Source organism: Ostrea edulis, chromosome 9 (genome assembly GCF_947568905.1).
Source record: "Ostrea edulis chromosome 9, xbOstEdul1.1, whole genome shotgun sequence".
Lineage (NCBI taxonomy): Eukaryota > Metazoa > Mollusca > Bivalvia > Ostreida > Ostreidae > Ostrea > Ostrea edulis.
Genome location: NC_079172.1, coordinates 71,529,256 through 71,535,164, shown reverse-complemented (window position 1 = coordinate 71,535,164; position 5,909 = coordinate 71,529,256).

Sequence of the window (5,909 nt, the reverse complement as noted above, 5' to 3'; positions counted from 1 at the left end):
TAATTTTTTGATATGTTATTCTAGTAGATACGATACACATTTATCAATGTAAGAACAATCCACCAGTGGTTGTGTTTCTGCACAAAATTGAAACAATTTTTTCTCATTTTCAGTGGGATTTTTGGGTATTTGAGGGCATATATTTCATGTTATGGCGTTGCAGCAAATCAATTTTATTTTTAAAAATTACACACAACATAGCTTAATTAAATAACAATGGAAATTAAATGAAAAATGAACAAACACATTTTTATAAAGGAAAATTCAATATTTACTGAGGCTCACGTCTTTGCACAAAATCGGATGTCTTGTTGCCATGGAAACACGAGTCAAAGCCCATTTTTAAAGGTGTCATGATTAAAGGACTGAAGTATGTATACTTTGTGTAAAATTTCGTCAAAATCCGTGTCGGTCGTTTTCCACATGTTTTGATGCTTACAGAGAATGGCTCTTAAGACGGGACGTATTATGGTATGGCGTTCATGTCCGTCCGTCTGTCCGTCCGTCTGTTAGCTTTTTCGTGTCCGACCCGTAACTTAAATACTACAAGGCCTAGAATCATCAAACTTTGTCTGTAGATACATCTTGGGTAGAAGGTGTGTCTCACATTAAAACCAGGTCACTGTGACTTTTCATTAAGAAGATATCCGTCTGTCCGTCCGTCTGTTAGCTTTTTCGTGTCCGACCCGTAACTTAAATACTACAAGGCCTAGAATCATCGAACTTTGTCTGTAGATACATCTTGGGTAGAAGGTGTGTCGCACATTAAAACCAGGTCACTGTGACTTTTCATTAAGAAGATATGGCCATATATGGCAAAAACTTGTCCGGCTCATAACTTGAAAACTATTAGACCTAGAATCACCAAAATTGGTCAACTAATGCATCTTAGGTAGAAGGTGTGTTGCATCCTACTTCAAGGTCACTGTGACATTTAATTAAGATGATATAAAAAATGTTTTAATGGGTACAATCTATACTGTTAACAATATGTGACGGGCGTATCATGTGCCGTGGTGGTGCACTTTATTTCATTATTCGCCAAGTCTCAGTATAGAAGGCCGGCCGGGGATACATGGGACAAAGCCACGGGATAATGTTGGTGGGATGCTATTCCATTTATTAACAGGGTGCATTATTTGGTCGTATATAAAACGTGACTTCCATAGATCATCGAGAAATCATGGTTAAGGGGAGATATGTATTGCATGTTTAATAGCGCTGGTACTTATTCTCGCAATGCATTAAAGAAATAACAACTTTGAGATACATATAGGACTTTCAGATTTCACGTGAGTATAGACGCACAAGTTAGAAAGTGGGGAAACATAGGAATTGGTTTGCAGTCTAATATTCTTAAGCCAGTGTTAAATTGTTAGAAAAATTCCATCTTCCATCCCATTTATGTATATTTAGGGAGTGAAAGTAAATTTTACTCATGTCATACAAAATTGTATAAAATGAGTAAAAATTACTTTTATTCCTTAGGATTTGATTTAGTAAAATTATATCAATCTCATGACTCCTACAAGCAATACAAAGTAGAGAGTTGAGCAAACACGGACCCCTGGACACAGCAGGTGCCTACGAGAAGTAAGCATCCCCTGTTGACAAGTCACACCCGCTGTGAGCCCTATATCTTGATCAGGTAAATGGAGTGTACCAAGAACGGCCTAACAATTGTTTTGAAACCAGTCAGACAGCATTTGACCCAATGATAGATTGTATTGGCAAACTAGATTGTTATAACGACCATATAATTTGCGAAATGTTGACTTTAAACGAAACTGTTGAATCCCTGCACCATCAATTTATTTGTCAGTAGCCTGCCTCGATTTAAAAACTGACCATACGCAGAACAAGCTCTTGCGTATTGAATCAGTTGAGAGATATAAACACCATATGCAGGTGATAATGGAATATTGCTACATAAATATGGGAAGTTGACAATGGAAAAGCTGAAATCATCCCGTTTGTCATAAAGCTGAGTTGTTAGTTTGCCGTTAATATCTATTTCCAATAAAATATTTAATCATGAAGCAGAAGTGGAGGACTCTGTGGTGTCTTTTATTTCGAGTTCAAAAGGATATATTGAATCGACATATAAATGAAAATTATTATTGTTAATAGATAATACGTCGTCGATATATCTAAATGTAGAATTAAAGTAAGAGATTGTTTTTCTCACGTAGAAGTTTTTGAATAAATTCTGCTTCATAAGAATATTAAAACAGGCCAGCTAACAAAGGAACACAATTCGTGCCCATGGGAATTCCAATAGACTGTTGGAAGACCTGATCACCAAAGTCCATGAAGATATTGTCAATGAGGAACTCTAGCATGCTTTTTATTTCAACTTCAGAGTACTAGTCTTGTGCGTGGAATCAGAGTGGTGTATAACAAAGTATGTTTTTGAGTGACTGATCACTAAATATGAATATTTCCGTCTTCCATTTTTGTTGAAGAAGCAACCGTCTATGATGTCAAAAATTCTAGTCTTTAATTTAGCGTGAGGAATGGTCGTGTAAACTGTTGAAATGTCATACGGTTCGATGTTGTTGATTTGAGAAAAGTTTATTTGCGATTTCATTTTTTACTAAAAGTTCTTTCGAATTTTTTAGAGTCCACATTTGATTTACACCACTTCTGGCATATGTAGTCGTATAGCACGTTTGAAATTTCTCCTTCGCAGCTGTTAATATTTTCGTGATAATCAAAGATAGTAGCTTGGTAGAACATTTACTGGATCCAACAATGTATCTTTGTTTGTAAGGGTTTTTATGTAGTTTAGGAATCCAGAATAGATACGGTAACTCATATTCATCCGATCCACTGGCTGGGATATCGTTCTATTTGTGAAATCTTGGGTGTACAGTGGGTATCTCTTGTATGTCGAATGGTTATAAACAGATAAAAAAAATCATATAATGCTTAAACACTCACAACATTTTACGATGGAAAAATAATTAAATTTAAAAAATAATGAAACCTTTCTATGTGAGCTAATTTTTGTCCACCCGGAGTATTTAAATAATCGCAGTTTACGAAAGCAATCATATGCACGAGGTGCTTTGATTTCGTCAGAATGTCATAAAAATAAAAGATGGAAATTTAGTGATTTAATTGTTATCATGATTTTTATACGCCCGTCATTAGACTGGACGTATTATGTTATGGCGTTGTCCAACGTCTGTCTATCTGTCCGTCTGTCTGTCCGTCCGTCCAAGGTCATATTTTCCGTACCTTTTTCCGTGATGGAAGGATGTACCACTTTGAAATTTGGTCACAATTTCTCCCTCAAACAATTTGTCGTAATTTTTTCCCCTTACAGATACAGCCCTGGAAGTTACACATAAGTTTCCTCGCAGGAATACAAGTTCAGTTTGCATTTCAGCTGGATTGGCCCGTGGACCCTTCCGTGACCTACATTAGGACTAAAAGTAGGTCAAACATTTTCCGGACTTTTTTCATTATGGATACAGATACAGACAGGCTTCCTTTTGGAGGAATACAAGTTGACTTTGCATTTCAGCAGGATTGATTCGTCCTTGACCTACTTTTGGGCTAAAAATAGGTCAAACAGTTTTCCGGGCTTCTTCATTACGGATACAGATATTGCCCTGAAATTTAGTCACAGGCTTCCTTTCGGAGGAATACAAGTGCAGTTAGCATTTCAGCTGGATTGGCGGACAATGACCTACAGTACATGTACTTTAGAGGTTGAACTAGGTCAAAGAGTTTTCCAGATTTTTTTTCTAGTATAGTCACAGGTATTGCTCTGGAATGTATTCACAACCTTCCTCTCAGAGAAATACATAATCAGTTCACATTTCAACTTAATAGGTGCATCATGACCTACTTTAGGGCTAAAAGTAGATCAAATGGTTTCCTGGACTTTTTCTCGTCATAGATACATATATTGCATTGCCATTTTGTCACAACCTTCCTCTCAGAGAAATACATATCAGTTCACATTTCAACTTAAGGTAGATCTATACTCGGCCTTAAATGGACTCAATCATGAAAAAATTGCCTTTACAAGATAAATATAGATTCCAGTAATAGATAGACATTAAAAATATATTTGTTGACATGCTATTTTCGTTGTTATTGCTTCTCAAAAGTAAGCACCCCATCAACATTAAGGAAAATGCACTCCTCCTTCTTTATTTTTCTTATTAATTATTATTTCCCCAAACAAATGGGCTGTAATAAGCAACATAGACTATATACCCTTTATTTAACGGTATGCAATCATTTATTCTAATAAATTGGAATAAATATTTTCACAATGTATACTTTATGAGCCCAAACATGTGAAAGGAAATACTGTAGAAGATACCATTTGACGTCAATATTGGTCTTTTCCCTAATTTTGATGGACTAAACCTTGAATAAATTGTTTTTGATTTACAAATTATTGTCTTAGAATAAGGATTTGAGCAAGAAAATCATATGTTCACATATTATTTTAGAAGCTATCAGCTCTACAACAAGTACACCCCCTTAAAATCCTGAAAAATTATACATTATCGTATTTTCGTAAGACATGTTTGAGCATATTTACAACCTTGAATAATAATTTGAACTATGCTAAACTATAACTATTATAAGATACATGTGGTTTACAATTAAATTTTACATTTTATCTGGAAAAAAAAATCTAGAGAGGCTTTGCACAATGTAAATGTAAAACGAAAGTAACAAACTGAATTTTGATGATTTTGCTTATATGATTAATGTATACGTGTAATGTGTGATATATCTTATATCCTGAGACCAAGTTTTATATGAATCTCTACAGGTCATGAAATCATTTACATGTACATAAATTGGATGTATGCACATGTACACGTACACCACTTACGCCGGTCTAAGTAGATGCAATTTCAATAAGGAACTAATAGATGCCGCCCCAATAATTTTGAAAAAGGAGAGAGGATGAAGAAAAAATGACAAATTCATGACGGTCGGTGAAATAAAACAAATTATTTGCAGCTGATCTTCGAAGCTTGTGTCAATATCTGTAACATTGTAGCAGCGAACACAACTACAATATCTGTGGTCACTGAAGCAGCGAAATGTGAACTTTTCTGTTTTACACGAGCGTACCATGTATTTGTTGATGATAATTTGGAACCTATTCTAACCCGGATCCTCATAAATGAAGTATTATCATGATGCTCGTGGAAATCGGAATTGGTCTGACCTCCCCCCTTTCCCATCTGTCTCCCCACCCCCCCCCCTTTCCGATGTCCCGCAATTCCATATGTTGAACATTTGGATCATAGTAAAACGTTTACATACATAAATAGTCAGTGTACACTGAATGCCTCACGGACATGTACAATGTACATGTACAATGTAATTGACACACCCTCATCCACCAAAATGTTTGTTATTCAACCGATTTTTTTCTAAGGCTATAATCATCTATATCTCCCCCCCCCCTTTAAAAAACACCACAAAATCTCAACTTAAGATTTGACTGATAAGAAGATAAGAACACCCAGGAAGGAATTGATATCGGATATTCATATCTCGTATTGCCATGTAAAAATCAAATGGATATCGTTAAAGTATCACATTTCGGAAAACGGAAACGTGGTTCCGCATTTACATTTGATTGTGACGTAGGCCGAGTATAGGTCTACTTTAATTGGTGCATCATGACCTACTTTAGGGCTAAAGGTAGATCAAATGGTTTCCTGGACTTTTTCTCGTCATAGATACAGATATTGCATTGCCATTCTTTCACAACCTCACTCTCAAAGAAATACATATCAGTTCACATGTTAAAGGGATTGGTGCACCATGACCCACTGTAAGGCTTTTCTATTCAGAATGTATATTGTATCAATTCAGAATGCATATTATGCTTCCAGGTTGAATTTCACTGTCCCCGGGCG